Here is a 17,854-nt window from a genome sequence, read left to right on the forward strand (position 1 = left end):
GTAACTGTGAATATCTGTAACTGTGACCGGTTCTAACTCTGGCTGGATTTAACAGTGACCAGCTGTTACTGTGGATATCTGTAACTGTGACCGGTTTGAACTCTGGCCGGATTTAACAGTGACCAGCTGTAACTGTGACCGGTTCGAACTCTGGCCGGATTTAACAGTGACCAGCTGTAACTGTGAATATCTGTAACTGTGACCGGTTCGAACTCTGGCCGGATTTAACAGTGACCAGCTGTAAGCCCCTTGTAACTGTAACCATCTGTAACAGTGATCAGCTGTAACAGTGATTGACTATGACACTGACCGGCTGTCCCAGTGACCGGCTGTACAAGTGACTGGCTGCACCAGTGACCGTCACTGTAACAAAGGAACCTGAGCACATTGTGTGTTTTTATTCTGCCAAGTGGGCTGAGCCAGTTTATTTGAGAAACCATTTCAGCAGATACTCACTGACTCCCCCTTCAACTTTGCAAGGATAGCAACTACAGAAGAATGGAACTACTGATACAACAAGTTACTGAAAGTCTATGGACAAGCAGGTGATTGTACAAATATATAAACAAGCATAAAGAATGCTAAAACTACAGGGAAAACAATAAAAATATCAATCCCACAGCGGTGTCTGTGCTCCTGAAACTGGATCGGATTCACAGCACTGGACAAGGTCAGCTGTGATCATTACACTGCTTTGAGAAATCGGTCAATATTTCTGACCATATTATCCAGAACATACAGGGCCAGGATGCATTTTATCATCTCGATCCGTTCACCTCTCCACTGATTTGAAACCACAAACATGGAATGCCTCTCCATCCCAGTGCATTCTGCCAACTTCTCAAACTAAGGGAAAGGAAGGAGAGAGAGGGTATTAATGGAATTATAAACTCCACAGGCTTCAGATTCACGGGCAATGGTTGCAGTAACAGAGACAGAGAAAGCTGTTCCATTGGGATGGGCTTCAGCTGAACTGTGTTGTGGCCAGTGTCCTGGGGAATCACGTGAATACTGTGTAGACCAGGCTTCAGACTAGACAGAAAGGGCAGAATGCTTAATAAGGACTTTTCTCCTTGGATCGGCGGAGGATGAGAGGTGACCTGATAGAGGTGTATAGATGATGAGAGGCATTGATCGTGTGGATAGTCAGAGGCTTTTTCCCAGGGCTGAACTGGCTAACACGAGAGGGCACAGTTTTAAGGTGCTTGGAAGTAGGTACCGAGGAGATGTCAGGGGTATATTTTTTAAGCAGAGAGTGCTGAGTGCACTGAATGGGCTGCCAGTGACGGTAGTGGAGGCGGATACAATAGGGACTTTTAAGAGAAGCACAATAGGGACTTCTAACTTTTAAGGTTACCCATAGCCCTCTGATTTTCTAAGCTCCATGTACTTTTAAGGCACATGGAGCTTAGGGAAACAGAGGGCTATGGGTAACCTTAAGTAATTTCTCAAGTAAGTATATGTTCAGCACAGCATTGTGGGCTGAAGGGCCTGTATTGTGCTGTAGGTTTTCTGTGTTTCTATGTTTCTAACTGAAGAGGAAGTGAGAGAGCGGTGGTACAGAGGAGTGAGGGGGGATTTGACGAACAAAGTGTGGCAGGAGGGGGCAGAAAATATCAGTAAAATGAGGCCGCACAAGGTAGAGCCCGAGCAATAGAGATTAATGCGTGGCTAAGGAGATGGTGCAAGACATTTAACCACACATTGCTCTGCGACGACACTGGTGCCAAGCTGTATGGGTCCTAATACCCTTCCCTTGGACAACATCGGTGGCGTGGAGAGGGGAGACTTGCAGCATGGGCAACTGCTGGTCTTCCTTTTTTAATCTTTTTATTAGTTTTCAAGTTCATAAACATAATAACAATAGTGATATAAAGAGATTGGAATTACATTACTGATAATAAACATATACAAGAGAAACTACAAATAGTACAAATGTAATAAACTTTCAAACTCTTGATATAATTAATCATGAGGAGAAAAAAAATAAAAAGAAAAAATACCACAAAGAAAAACTTCCAAAAAACCAAAAAAAAACCCAAACAGAACAAAACAGGGCTGAACCAATATGTTAGATTGAATACATTCATTAATGTCGTCAACTCGGCTCCTTTATTCATATATTCTAAGTTAATAAAAAGGATGTGGAAAAGGTCAAACTACACCATATGAAGATGTTGAATAAATGGCTTCCCAGTCTCTTCAAACTTAACTGAAGGATCAAAAATGACACTTCTGATTTTTACTAAATTTAAACATGATATGGTTTAAGAAAACCATTGTAATGTAGTAGAAGGATTGGTCTCTTTTCAATTCAATAAAATGGATCTTCTGGTCATTAATATAACAAATGCAGTTATACGACAGGCTGAAGAGGATAAAGAGCTATGTCCCATCATTAGCAAACCAAAAATTGCCGTAACAGGATGGGGTTGTAAATCAAAATGCAAAACTGTTGAAATAATATCAAAGATACCTTTCCATAATATTTCCAAGAGAGGGAAGGACCAGAACATATGAGTCAAAGAAGCCACCTCAGAGTGACATCTGTCACAAATAGGATTTATATGGAAGTAAAAACGAGCTAGTTTATCTTTAGACATGTGGGCCTTATGCACTACCTTAAATTGTATCAACGTATGTTTAGCACATAATGAGGAAGAGCTAACTAATTGAAAAATGTTCTCCCATTTCTCTATAAGTAGGTGAAGTTGAAGTTCCCTTTCCCATTCATTTTTAATTTTATCAGATATACCTGGCTGTATTTTCATAATTATATCATAAATAGTTGTTATTAATCCCACCTGATAAGGATTTAAGCCAAAAATTTTTTCCGTGATATCAGTTGGGTATGAAATTGGAAATGTAGGCAGCATGGTATTTAAAAAGTTTCTTATTTGTAAATATCTAAAAAAAATGGGATCTGGGCAAATTATATTTATTAGACAACTGTTCAAAAGACATGAAACAGTTATTCAAAAATAAGTTATGGAAACATGTCATACCCTTCATTTTCCATTAAAAAAAGGCTTGATCCATAACTGAGGGTTGGAAAAAATTAGATATAATAGGGTTTGATAATATAAATTTATTCTGCCATATATGAGGAAATTTTAGAATCAATAGTATCAAAAAAAGATTTCGGAATAAAAATTGGTACTGCTCGAAATAGATATAAAAATTTAGGTAGAATAATCATTTTAATAGCATTGATTCAGCCAGTTAGTGATAGACAATGGGGACCATCTAGTAAGCAATTGTTTAACCTGACTAATTTACGGTAAAAAATTGAGCTTGAATAAGTTCTTATGCCTCTTAGCAATTTTAACCCCCAAATAAGTAAAATAGTCAGTAATCAATCTAAAAGGTGAAAATCTGTAAATGGGAGCCTGTATATTTAATGGAAAAAGTTCACTCTTGCTAAGATTCAATTTATAACCAGAAAAACTACCAAACTGAGCAAGCAAAGATAATACTGCCCAAATGGATTTCTGAGAGTTAGAAATATATAGTAGTAAATCATCTGCATCTAGTGATAATTTATGGATCTCATTCCCACGGGTAACACCAAACATATTAGGAGAGTGATGAATAGCAATAGCTAATGGTTCCAGGGTAATATCGAATAATAATGGACTAGGTCTTCCATACAACCTTGCCCAGGCCTGCGCCCTGGAAACTTTCCAAGGTGCAAATCCATGGTCTCATGAGACTAACGGATACCTATAAGGAGATGGTGCAGGAGGAGGTGGGCTTCAGATTATTGGATCATTGGGCTCTCTTCCAGGGAAGGTGGGACCTGTACAGACGGGATGGTTTGCACCTGAATTGGGGAACGAATATCCGAGCAGGAAGGTTTGCTCGTGCTGCAAGGGGGGTGGGGATGGTGTTTAATCTAGAACTGCACAGGATGGGAAGCAGAGAACCTGAACAGATAGTGGAGTGGTTGTGGGGAAAGATGTTGCTGAGCCAACACAGAAGGACAGAAATAAAAAGGTTGACCATGGTGGGACTAGTGTTCTGAGTTGGTATATTTCAATGCAGGGAGTATTGTAGGAAAGGTGGTTGAGCTTAGGGCATTCAAAGGATTCAAAGTATATTTATTATCAAAGTATGCATAAATTATAGAACCTTGAGCTTTGTCTGCTTACCGGGAACCACAAAGTAAATACCGCCTGTCAGTGGGATCATGCTATTCACAGATTGGGTGCTATGTTTCCCACACCAATGTCACTTCTCCGATTCTACAGATTATTACCTTCTGCTACAGTGGCTTGTATTCATTGTGTTTCTCTGGTATCCCTAATAATTCAAACTTGGTGCCAATCACAACCCTGTGAACATCTGGAAAAGAGAGATGATCCAGATATCAATATGAAGCTGCAATGCTGAGGGGACAATGGTTACACAGACCAAAAGAAAGCACTTACATTTCTGTGCCACGATCGTCTGTAACTCCTGAAACTCTTTCATTTTATCATCACTGATCCAGTCTACGATGTCGATGTTGAATATGAATGCAACTCCATGAATTACATTTTCCGGAATAACAGGATAGTTGCAAACATCCCAGTCAGGATTGAAACTGTGTAACTGAGTGAGACAATGAAGAACTGGTTACAGAGGAAGCAGCAAGAACACTGATGATCACAATCACTCAGCACTGAGGTGAACACTGACTGGAGGGATCAGTCCCATCAGACAAAGTCCAGAGGTCTACTGAGATCCAGATGGGCTCTTGCTTCAGGGATCAGTGGAGTCTCTCTAACCCTGTCAATCTCCAGCTGGGAATGTTGCTCTGTCCAGTTCACTGTTACTTCTCAGGTCCTTTCATCATGGGTACTCTCTGTCCCCATGAGCTGTTTCAGAATTTGCTCTGAGCTCTTTAGTACTCAGTTCCTTGCTCTAGCTAATACGTCAGCATTTTTATCTAAATGTTGGGATGTGAGAACAGAGTTTGCGGATGATTCAGAAACTGTTTGATCCTTCACACTTCAGGATGGTACAGAAGGTTGGTCAGTGTGTAAACTGATGGGAAATTTAATCCTGAGGAGTGTGAGTTGTTCAGTCTCCATCAATAATGTGGGAGAGACAATCGTGTGTGTTGTATCCAGGTTACTGGGTGATAGGAAGGTCAACGGTGAGTTCACCAGTTTTTGTTCATGTTTGTTTCCTGAGGCCATTCAGCCAGTCTAGTCTATGCTAGCTCTCTGTCAGTTCACACTTCTCTCATCTCCCCATCAACTCCCCACCAGTCTGACATCCCACTGGAAATTAAAATGCCAGCTGTCAGTACATCCAGTCGAACTCTGTCTTATTGTGTGTTTTCCCCCAGCCATCAGTCTGTGGTTTTGTATTGCCATGTGCTCTTGTTTGTTTTCATGCCTCATGTGCTCCTGTCCCCACTCCTGCTCTACTCCAGCCCCTGTATCACTGAGTAATCTGCCTCTCACCTGTGTTTCATTATTACCTGTTTTGTAGCCACCTGTGTCTCATTGTGCTCCACCTATCATCTGCCTCTCTGTTTATTGCTCAGTATACTTCAGTCCTGTGTTTTCACCTGTTTGTTGCTAGATTGTGCCAATGAGTTTCCTGAGCCTTTCCAGCATTCATATCTGAACTCTATATGTCCAAGTATCGACTCTGCCTATTTCCCAATTCTGGTTTTTGGATTTCTCTGAAATTTTTGATGTTTGCCTAAACTTTGACACCGACTTTGTTGCCCCTCTGAATTTGCTACTCGGTGAATATCACAGCGCACACAGTACTTGGTCTGTGATTGGGTCCCTGCTTCACAGCCCTGACACCTGCACGTCATTGGGATGTGGGAACCAGAAACCAGGATCATCAGGGGGAATCCCACATTGTCACAGGAAGAACGTGTAAACACCACACAGACAGCTCCAGAGGCTGGGATGGAATCGGACTCATTGGATCTGTGAGGCAGCACTACTGACTGCTCCATCACTGTGTCACACACTAGTGCAGACGACTCGCTCCAATTCTATCGGGTCCTGGTGAGGCTTGTGCACAGTTCAGGATTCCTTACCCAAGGAAGGATTGCAGCAATGGCTGACCAGACTGATCTGGGGATGGTGGCTTTGACGAATGAAGAGAGATTAGAACAGGAACAGGAACAGAGTGTAGGGGAATGTAATGGGTGACAGATGGCACATATTGTTCGTCATAGAAACTGTTCTACATGATTCACTAACACCCTCTTTGAATTGTTGTATTCACTGTAAGAGCTGCTGTCAGATGTAATTATATCCATCTAAGGTGACTGCTTTTGGTTCTTCTGTAACGGAAGTTAAGGGCACAAAATCCTACAACAGCAAACACAACCCACCCCACCGTCCCTCCACTAACCCCAGCCATCTCCTCCAATTCAATAAGCAGAACTGATCTAGTCTGGACCTCAACAGCCTTCTGCTGTTGGCTCATGGTCATTGACTCCTGAGTGTCTGTTCTTACATCAGTTTGGAAGTAAGACATGATCTCTTGGCCACACACAGAATTCCAGCATCAAACCCCACACGGTGGAGAGGTTGGTCCAAAATGGACGCCAGAAGAAGGCAACATGGGAGACAAGGAGGAGCTGCTCCAGGTGAGTTGGAGCAGGGGTCGGACCATCATCGGGGCAGGTGACCCTGTGACCTTCACGAGCAGTGGAGCGGATGCTGGGGTCATGTGTTGCTGGGATTGATCCATTTCCCCAATACTGCTCCGTCTCCTGACCTGTACCATGTGGAGGATGTCAGCACAAAACTCAGTCCTCCCTCACGTGGACAAGAACGCACATGTCCCAACAATGTGTACAGGGCAGGCAAGGTGGGGACAACTGGCGGTGAGACACCAAGGAGAGTGGTGTGTAAATCCCTGATGAATCTCTGTGAATATGTCCCTGTGGGTTACTTCAGGACTAATCTCTGTCAATTTGTCCTCTTTTGTTATTAGAACCATAGAACATTACAGCACAGAAACAGGTTTTTTGGCCCTCCTTGGCTGTGCGGAACCATTTTACTGCCTTGTCCCACTGACCTGCACCTGGACCATATCCCTCCATACCCCAACCATCCATGTACCTGTCCAAGTTTTTCTTAAATGTTAAAAGTGAGCCCGCATTTACCACTTCATCTGGCAGCTCATTCCTCACTCCCACCACCCTATGTGTGAAGAAGCCCCCTACTAATGTTCCCTTTAAACTTTTTCCCCTTCACCCTTAACCCACGTCCTCTGTTTTTTTTCTCCCCTTGCCTCAGTGGAAAAAGCCTGCTTGCATTCACTCTATCTATACCCATCATAATTTTATATACCTCTATCAAATCTCCCCTCATTCTTCTACGCTCCAGGGAATAAAGTCCTAACCTATTCAACCTTTCTCTGTAACTCAGTTTCTCAAGTTCCAGCAACATCCTTGTAAACCTTCTCTGCACTCTTTCAACCTTATTAATATCCTTCCTCGAATTTGGTGACCAAAACTGAACACAATACTCCAAATTCGGCTTCACCAATGCCTTATACAACCTCACCATAATATTCCAACTCTTATATTCAATACTTTGATTTATAAAGGCCAATGTACCAAAAGCTCTCTTTATGACCCTATCCACCTGTGATGTCACTTTTAGGGAATTTTGTATCAGTATTCCCAGATTCCTCTGTTCTACTGCACTCCTCAGTGCCCTACCATTTACCTTGTATGTTCTACCTTGGTTTATCCTTCCAAAGTGCAATACCTCACACTTGTCAGTATTAAACTCGATCTGCCATTTTTCACCCCATTTTTCCAGCTGGTCCAAATCCCTCTGCAAGCTTTGAAAACCTTCCTCACTGTCCACTACACCTCCAATTTTTGTATCATCAGCAAATTTGCTGATCCAATTTACCATATTATCATCCAGATCATTGATATAAATGACAAATAACAATGGACCCAGCACTGATCCCTGTGGCACACCACTAGTCACAGGCCTTCACTCAGAGAAGCAATCCTCCACTACCACTCTCTGGCTTCTTCCATTGAGCCAATGTCTAATCCAATTTACTACTTCTCCATGCATACCTAGCGATTGAATCTTCCTAACTAACCTCCCATGTGGGACCTTGTCAAAGGCCTTACTGAAGTCCATGTAGACAACATCCACTGCCTTCCCTTCAACCACTTTCCTGGTAAACTCCTTGAAAAACTCTAATAGATTGGTTAAACATGACCTACCATGCACAAAGCAATGTTGACTCTCCCTAATAAGTTTTGTCTATCCAAATACCTGTAGATCCTATCTCTCAGTACTCTTTCCAATAATTTATCTGCTACCAACGTCAAACCTACCGGCCTATAATTTCCCGGATTACTTTTAGAGCCTTTTAAAAATAACGGAACAACATGAGCTATCCTCCAATCCTCCGGCACCTCACCTGTGGATACCGACATACTGCCAGGGCCCCTGCAATTTCAATACTAGTCTCCTTCAAGGTCCAAGGGAATACCTTGTCAGGTCCTGGGGATTTATTTACTCTGATTTGCCTCAAGATAGCAAGCACCTCCTCCTCCTCAATCCATGACCTCACTACTTGTTTGCCTTATTTCCATTGACTCCATGCCAGTTTCTTTAGTAAATACAGACGCAAAAAAACCCATTTAAGACCTCCCCATTTCTTTTGGTTCGATGCATAGCCAACCACTCTGATCTTCAAGAGGACCGATTTTATCCCTTACTATCCTTTTGCTCTTAATATACCTGTAGAAGCTCTTCGGATTGACTGTCAAAGCAACCTCACGTCTTCTTTTAGCCCTCCTGATTTCTTTCTTAAGTATTTTTTTGCACTTTTTATACTCCTCAAGCACCTTATTTGCTCCCTGTTTCCTATACATGTCATACATCTCTCTCTTCTTCTTTATCAGAGTTCCAGTATCCATTGAGAACCAAGGTTCCTTATTCTTAATCACTTTGCCTTTAATCCTGATAGGAACATACAAACTCTGCACTCTCAATTTCTCCTTTGAAGGCCTCCCACTTACCAATCACATCCTTGCCAGAGAACAACCTGTCCCAATCCACGCTTTTTAGATCCTTTTTCATTTCTTCAAATTTGGCCTTTTTCCAGTTTAGAACCTCAACCCGGGGACAAGATCTATCTTTATCCATGATCAAGTTGAAACTAATGGTGTTATGATCACTGGAACCAAAGTGTTCCCCTACACACCCTTCCGTCACTTGTCCTAACTCGTTTCCTAATAGGAGATCTAATATTGCATCCTCTCTAGTTGGTGCTCTATATATTGATTTAGAAAACTTTCCTGAACACATTTTACAAATTCTAACCTGTCTAGACCTTTAACAGTATGGGAATCCCAATCAATATGTGGAAAATTAAAATCCCCTACTATCAAAACTTTATGGTTCCTGCAGTTGCCTGTTATCTCTCTGCAGATTTGCTCCTCCTGTTCTCGCTGACTATTGGGTGGTCTATAATACAACCCCATTAATGTGGTCATACCTTTCCTGTTTCTCAGCTCCACCCACATGGCCTCGGTAGACAAATCCTCCAATCTGTCCTGCCTGAGCACTGCTGTAATATTTTCCCTAACAAGCAATGCTACTCCCCCACCCTTCATTCCTCTGCCTCTATCATGTCTGAATCATCGGAACCCTGGAACATTAAGCTGCCAGTCCTGCCCCTCCTGCAGCCAAGTTTCAGTAATGCCTAAAATGTCGTAATTCCATGTGTCAATCCATGCCCTCGGCTCGTCAGCCTTCCCCACAATACTTCTTGCATTGAAATAGACACACCTCAGAAGATTACTACCACCACACACAACTTTTCTATTCCAGCGCTATTCTCTGTCAATTTGTCCCCTTCTGTTATTCCAGGACTAATCTCTATCACTGTGTTCCACTGTGTTACTTCAGGAATAATATCTGTCACTCGGACCCCCTGTGTTACTCCTGTCCAAACCTCTGCAACTGTGTCCCAGTGTGTAACTCAAGGACCAATCTCTGTCACTATGTTTTTGAGTGTTATTCTTTTGGTATTTGTTTGGTATTTCTCTATAACTTCTTTCACTGAGTGCCACCCTCCCTCAGCCTAGGTTCTAGTTTAATCCCGATCGAAACGTGGACTCAGTCTTCAGAACCATGGCTGTTTTGTCGGAAACTTTTCTTGGAGCCATTTTTCCCTTCACTCTCTCTGAAGTGGTTCAATGCTTAATTGGTTGTGGAAATCAGAAGTGTGAAGAAACAGAGGAAACTCACGTTTGTTCCAGTGGGAACTCTTCCTTCCAAGATCATCTGTAACTGTCTCTTTGTCCGATCAACATTCACCAGAGCATTCCATCCAGCTGAATCCCAAAACTTTAAATTCCCTGCTCTTTAGGACCTGAGCTGTAAATTTTCAAAAAGACGTACATTTGTATGGCATTTTTAATGGAGTGAAGTTCTGTGTAATGTAGAACACAGGGCAGACAGTGTTTACACAGCAAGATCCCATAAACTGTTGAATGGTGATCAACTGAAGATCTGCTTTGTGTTGTTAACTACTGGCTAAAAATGTGCATCAGGACACGGGAGAACTCCCTACTTTTCCGTCAGTGATGGGACATTCCAATCTGCGGGAGAACTCCTTGCTCTTCCCCTAGTGACAGGACATCCCAGTCTGTGGGAGATCTCCCTGATCTTCTCTCAGTCACATGATGTCTCATGACACAAGGAAACTCTGCTTCCCTTGCTGCCCTGGGACTGTTTACATTCCCCTGAGAGGACAGGTGAATCCTTGGTAGACAGACCCAGAGACACTCGGACTGTAGCAATGTTATCCTGAATCTCTGGATTCCCCTTTCAAACAGCAACGTTGCAGTTCACCAAGAAAACCAAATTAATAAGGACAATCTTGAGCTGAGAGAGCAAAAATGTGGAGAATACTCGGCATATCAGGCAGCACCCTTGGAGAAAGGAACAGGGAATGTTCTCAGAAGAGGAATTTGTGGTTAAGCCTTTTCGGGAAAAGGTCATTCTGGATTAGGTGTTGTGAAATTAACCAGATTTGATTTGCGAGTTCAAGATAAAGAAACCTTTGGAGGAAGGGTTCATAATATGATTGAATTCCCCCTGAGGTTTGAGGGGGAGAAACAAAAAAATGATGTATCAATATTACAGTTGAATAAAGGGAATTACAGAGGCATGAGAGAGGAGCTGGCCAAAATTGATTGTAAGGAGACACCAGCAGGGATGACAGAAGAACAGCAATGGATGGAGTTTCTGGGAGCAATTCCAAAGGTGCAGGACAGATTCATCCCAATGTGGAAGAAGTGTTCTAAAGGTGGGGGTGGTGGGGGTGTAATGAGGTAACCATGAGTGACAAGGAAAGTCAAAAGCAGAAAATACAAAGAGGGAGCATATAATGTACCAAAAACTAGTGAGAAGTTAGAGGATTGCGAATATTTCAAAAAACAATAGAAGGCAACTGAAAAAGCCATAAGCAGAGAAAAGATGAAATTTGAGGATAAACTATCCAAGAATATAGAAATTATACCAACAGATTTTTTAGATATAATAGTCAAAGAGAGCTGAGAGTGGATATCAGACCGCAGGTAAATAATGCTGGAGAGGTAGTAATGGGAACACAGAAATGGTGGGTGAACTCAAAAGTATTCTGTGTCAGTTTTCACTGTAGAAGACACCAGCAGTATGCCAGAGAGTCAGGGACTAGGAGTGAGTGTAGCTGCTGTTAGTAAGGAGAAGGTGATGGGAAGTGGAAAGGTTTGAATGTAGATAAGCCACTGAAACCTGATGAACTGCAGCCCAGCCTCTGAAAGGGGTTCCTGAAGAGATTGTGGAGGCATCAGTAGTCATCTTTGAATAAACACTAGATCCTAGATTGGTTCTGGAGGACTGGAAATTGCAAATGCCACTCCATACACACATTCTCCCAATCTGTCTCAGTTCTTCTGCAGATTCCCTGCTTCTTCAAAACTAACTACCCTCCACGTATTTTCGTATCATCCATAAAACTGGCCACAAAGCCATCAATTCCATTTTCCAAATCTTTTGCATATAACGTGAATAAAAAGAGTCCCGATATTGATCTCTGTGATTACCACTGGTCACCAGCAGACAGCCAGGAAAAGCCCCATCTTTTCCTACTCTTTGTCTCCTGCCAGTCAGCCAAACTTCTGTCCATGCCAGTAACTTTACTGTAATACCATGGGCTCTTCACTTCTTCAGCAGTTTCATGTGTGGCTCCTTGTTCAAAGGCTTTCTGAAAATCCAAGTAAACAACATCCACTGTCTCTGCTTTGTCTCTCCTGCCTGCTATTTCCTCAAAGAATTCCAACAGATTTTTCAGGAAAAAATTTCCCCTTCAGGAAACCATGCTGACTTTGGACTATTTTGTCATGTGCCTCCAAGTGTATGGAAACTTTATCCCAATCAGTGGAGTCCAGCATTTTCCCAACCACTGACCTCAGGCTAAGTGGCCAAAATTTCTTTTTCCTCCCTCCCTTCTTAATTCCCCAGCTAACTGATATCAGGGACTTGGAATTAAATACACCTTCCCTAGCCTCGGGGCCTCCCGAGGTGCTTTCCAGCAAATAGATTGGAGTGAGGTGACCTCTCGCGACCTCTGATGTGGACATCAGGGAAACGCATAAAGTGCGATGAATTCACAGTTAATAAAGTAACATATACCGCCTGTGCATTTATATGAAATCGACAGCATTGTGTGTACCTCTGGTGTGTGAGACTCGCGACTCGTCCCCGTCGGGACACAGGTTGTGGTCACTCCTTGTGGATCCAGAGCCGAGAGGAATGTGTTGATGATGGACGATTTCCCAGCCCCCACCATGCCGAAGAGCAGGATGTTTATACAGCCCCCACAACGCTCAGAGGGGCTGTAGTTACGCAAGTAGTTCCTCAGAGTCTCCAGATTCCTGACAAAGACCAGGGAGATGGAGCATCAGCTGTCTGGGTAAAACCGGTTAACGAAATCATCACATTTACCTCTGTCCGCTTGGGATGACACACGCTGATTATGGGAACCTACCGCTCGTCCATGGTTGGGGAGTGAAAACAGCGGTCCTTTGAAAAATCTGAAATGCAATGGGAAAGCATTAATTTGTTTGTTTCATCGGGGTAGGGGGGTGAGGAGAGTCTCAGTAATGGATTGAAGATATAAACTCACTGCTTCCCATGTTTGTCGTTGTATAAACGCACCGATCTGCGCCGGAGTGTTGACCGCGCTTCTGTCTTCGGGATCGAAGTCTATTTCCTGCCTGCACTCTCACTTTCGCTTGCTACCGGTTGATGAGCGAATTTGGTGAGGATAATCAAAGTGAGGCAAGAACCAGTAAGGAATTTAATAGTGACATTACATCTATTCCGATTTTACTTTTCCTCGAGATACAGCGACTCCACGCAGCGTGTACACGTTAATTCACACACAAAAAAAACACCCTTTCTACTTATAATGCTATCACCCACGAAGAGGAAAAATGACGGGAGTTTCCACCGGGAAAACTCTGTCGCATTGTTCCACAAGAAGACAATAAGATATAGGAGCAGAAGTAGGCCATTCGGCCCATCGAGTCCGCTCCACTGGGCAGATCCAATTCTTCCTGTCATCCCCACTCTCCTGCTTTCACCCCATACCCTTGAATGCCCTGGCTAATCAAGAACAACTTCTTCCTTGAGTTTTTACAGCAGTTGGCATCCACACTGTTGCATTACTGCCATCTTCAGGATTTATTGTCCCTCATTGTCCATTCACTTTAAAGCCGTCTTTCCAGTCCCGTCGCCCTTAAATAACTAAACAACCATTTCCTCCCCGACCACTCTCCCCACATTCCAATAAACCTTTAACACTGTTCTCTACCAGTCCTATTTTGCGTAATTGTTGTAACATTTGTTGCCTTTCCTGTGCAAATTTCCAGCATGAATAAAGGATATGCTCTACTGTTTCAGTCTCCTGACATAGATCGCAAAAACCTGTTGGATGCTCATTTATGATGGCCAGAGTGCCATTGAGGTTGCTGTGCCCAATTCTCAGTCTACTTATAATTACTTGCTCCTTCCGCTTTACTCCCCTACTTCTTCCCATATCTACTCTGTTCTGAATTGAATGTAAATGTCTTCCTTTTATTGCTCTATCCCAATGCTGGTGCCATTTATCCTTCTCCACACTATGCTCTTCCCCTCTGATTTTGATAGTTTAATATTGACCTCTACAGATCCTTTTTTGACTGCTGCTTTTGCCAGCCGATCTGCTGTCTCATTTCCCATAATACCTGAATGTGCTGGAACCCACATGAATGCGATATTTTTGCCTTGTCTAGCCAGTCTTGAATTTGCGAACAGGATCTCATAAAGCAGATCCTGGTGACCTCTAGCTGTACCCGCCTTAATGCTTGCAAGGGCCAACACAGAATCGCTACATATCACAAAATTATTCCAATCAACCTGCTCACTCCATTCTAGTGCTAACAATATGGCAAACATTTCAACTGCATATACACTCAAGCAATCAGGTGTTCTCTTGCTAATTTCCACTCGATAACTTGGTACAACAATTGCAGACCCTGTTGCACCTGTTTCTGGATCCTTTGATTCATCAGTAAAAATCCATATGCCTTTATACTTACATTCCCTATAACTATGATATTCACTGAGTATATCAGCTGTCTTATTACTGTGCTTAATCGTAAGCAATTCCAAACTTACAGAGTGATTTTCTAATACCCAGAAATGTCTGACAGGCCACACCACACTTGGACAAAACTCTTCATCGTATACACTCATATCCTTTGCTGTTTGCTCTCCTGTCCAGCCAAAACTTTCTTTTTGTGACTTCTCCTTCTTCCAGCATGTCTGCAACACCCTTTTTGTAGGATGGCTATCACCATGCCCCCTTAAATTAATCCAGTAACTGGCCTCCAGCTGTTTACACCGCAGCCCCAATGGCATTTCATTTGCCTCAACTTGGAGTGCACACACTGCGGAAGTTCTAACCGCTCCCAAGCACACCCTTAGAGCCCGAGCTTGCACGATATCCAGTTCTGCCAGCACAGATTTTGCTGCTGACCCTTATACAATGCTTCCATAGTCTAATCTTGATGTTATTAATGCTACATAAATATACTTCAGTGATGAAAAATCAGCACCCCATTCCAATCCAGCAAGACACCTCATGACATTTATCACATTTTTACATTTACTAGCTACATAACTAACATGTTCTCTCCATGTTAATCTCAAGTCAAAGTGCACTCCCAAAAACCAAAAACTTTCAACTCTCTCCAGGCTACTTCCATACAGATTCAAATTAAGTCCCCTGAGCTTTTTCCTTGTAAAGAACATGGCTTTTGTCTTCTCCACTGAAAATTTAACACCCCACTTTGTCCCCCACTCTTCAACTTGATTAATTCCATCTTACATTTTTGTAACTACATGTTCAATATTTCTACCTCTTTTCCACAAAGCCCCATCATCTGCAAACAATGACCTTCCCACTTCCGTTGGAATATTTACAAATATATCATTTATCAAAATGGAGAATAAAGTTGGACTCACTACACTCCCCTGAGGCGTCCCGTTTTCTACAACATAATGGCTTGATAGCTCTGATCCTATCTTCACCTGAATAGTTCTCCCATTTCAAAAGTCCTTAACCCAATTGAACATCGCCCCCCCCCCCAATTTCCATTAAATGTAGCTTGATTAGGAGCCCCTCTTTCCATAACATATCATAAGCTTTCTCAACATCAAAAAAAAAACTGCAACCACTGTCTCTTTATTTACTTGAGCTTTTCTTATTTCATCCTCTAGACACAACACTGGATCCATAGTATTCCTTCCTTTCCTGAACCCGCTTTGATACATAGCCACCATACTTTCCAAGAAGTAACTAACCTCTCATTTATCATACATTCCATAAGTTTACATACATGTGACGTCAAGGCAATTGGCCTGTAGTTTTCTGGCCTGCTGGCATCTTTCCCAGGTTTCCTTATTGGAATAATTATTGCCTCTTTCCAGCTCCCTGGTATTCTCCCTTCATCCCAGACTTTGTTATACAGAAGCAGTAGTTTCTCCAGACTTCCTTCACTCAAGTGTTTTATCATGCTATAACTTATTTCATCTTTACCTGGTGCAGTCTTTCCTGTTTTATCTAGTGCCTTTCTTATTTCTCTCATGCTGAAAGGGACATCTTGCACACCGTCAAGGTTAGTTTTCCTACATAAAGCCTCCATATTTTCAGCTTTTGTTCTCTCCCTACCTCTTCTTCCCTTCTCAGACAAATTACCAGAAATATGTACCATAACAAAAGTGTTTGCCAACAACTCTGCCTTTTCCTTATTTGTTACTGCAGTCACATTTCCATCAACCAGAACTGGGTACGTCCACTCTCTCCTATCCCCTTCCATCATTTTTATCATCCCCCACACCTCTCCTACTTGAGTTGTGTTTCCGATTGAGTCACAATACTTTCTCCAGTGCGTTCTTTTAGTATGTCTTATTGTCCTCCTTACTACTGCCTGAGCTTGTTTGTACTGAATCATATGTTGGAAGTTATGAGTTCTTTTAACCAGGTTAAATGCCTTATTTCTATTTCTCACTGCTTCCTTACAATTATCATCCCACCATGGTATTATCCTCTTCTTTATTCTTCCTTTCCTTTTAGGAATGGATTCTAATGCAGCTGATATTATACCTTGTTTTAATATGCTGTCAAGTGTTTCTACGTCTATTCCATCACTGACCTGACAAGATATTGATCATTTTTTCCCAGAAATTTCTCCCAATTGGCTTTCTCAAGGATCCATTTCCCACCTGTATTCTCTGTGACCAATGAGGCAGAAATATTTATCTTGCACCAGATTGGGTAATGATCACTCCCTACACTTCCTTCTTGGTACACTCAGCAATCACACACTGATGCAAGGAGTTTGATACTAATATAAGATCAAGCACAGATTCTTTACCTGTATTAACATCAATTCTAGCACTACTGCCATCATTCAGGCACACTAAATACTTCTCATCTAGCAACTCCTCTATTACCTGACCATTGATGTCTGTTCTGTCACTCCCCCATAACACATTATGTCCATTAAAATCACCACACCAAACAACGTTACTACTATTCTGCCCTTCTATCTTCTCAAACTTGTTTAACTCTGGTCTTTTGCATGGATTATAATAATTCACAATCACCAACTCTTTCCTTTCAACCCATACTTTTTCTACCACATACTGTTGTTCACTTCCTACACCTAGTATTCTATAAGGAATACATTGCTTTACATAAGTTGCACATCCTCCTCCTCCCCCCCTCTCTCCTGTCTCACCTTACTGCCTCATAACCATATAATACAAAAACTAAGTTAGGTTTTAACCAGGTCTCTTGGATACACACAATATCTGGCTTTTCTCTCCTACTCGCTATAAACTGCTTGAAATCTTGTCCATTAGCAAATAGGCTTCTTGCATTCCATTGAAGATGTAGCATTATTAGTAATATCAACCCACACATACTGTCTCCTGACTTGACTGTACCCTGAGTTCATCGTTTACTTCTTCCCATTTTAATCCAATCATACCCAAATGGTGCTCTGCAGCTTTCACAATAATCTGAATCCTTTCCGTTTTAGATTTGATCTCATATGTTGCGTTTACCACTCCTGCAATAAAGGTCACCAATTTCTTCTTCTCTATCCATACCTTGCCTTTCTTTAGCTGCCGCTTGCTCTTTGCTACACCCTCCCTCATTCATTTTCTTCTGTCCTGTCAACTTGACTGCCTCAGCATATGGGACTTTTTTCTTCACCTTTATCTGCTGCACCTCCACTTCTTTTTTCAAC

The 17,854-nt window shown here is 42.2% G+C and overlaps 1 long non-coding RNA gene across 1 annotated transcript; it reads right to left on the bottom strand.

Annotated features, from left to right (window-relative positions):
• Positions 1–408: 408 nt before the first annotated feature.
• LOC134341198 (uncharacterized) lies at positions 409–10,355 on the bottom strand. Its single transcript, XR_010016728.1, has 3 exons — positions 10,257–10,355; positions 4,431–4,593; positions 409–846 (listed from the first exon to the last, which is right to left on the bottom strand). It is a non-coding gene; the product is annotated as an uncharacterized LOC134341198 (long non-coding RNA).
• Positions 10,356–17,854: the final 7,499 nt, after the last annotated feature.

The sequence above is a fragment of the Mobula hypostoma genome (genome assembly GCF_963921235.1).
Source record: "Mobula hypostoma chromosome 8 unlocalized genomic scaffold, sMobHyp1.1 SUPER_8_unloc_4, whole genome shotgun sequence".
In the NCBI taxonomy this organism is placed as follows: Eukaryota; Metazoa; Chordata; class Chondrichthyes; order Myliobatiformes; family Myliobatidae; genus Mobula; species Mobula hypostoma.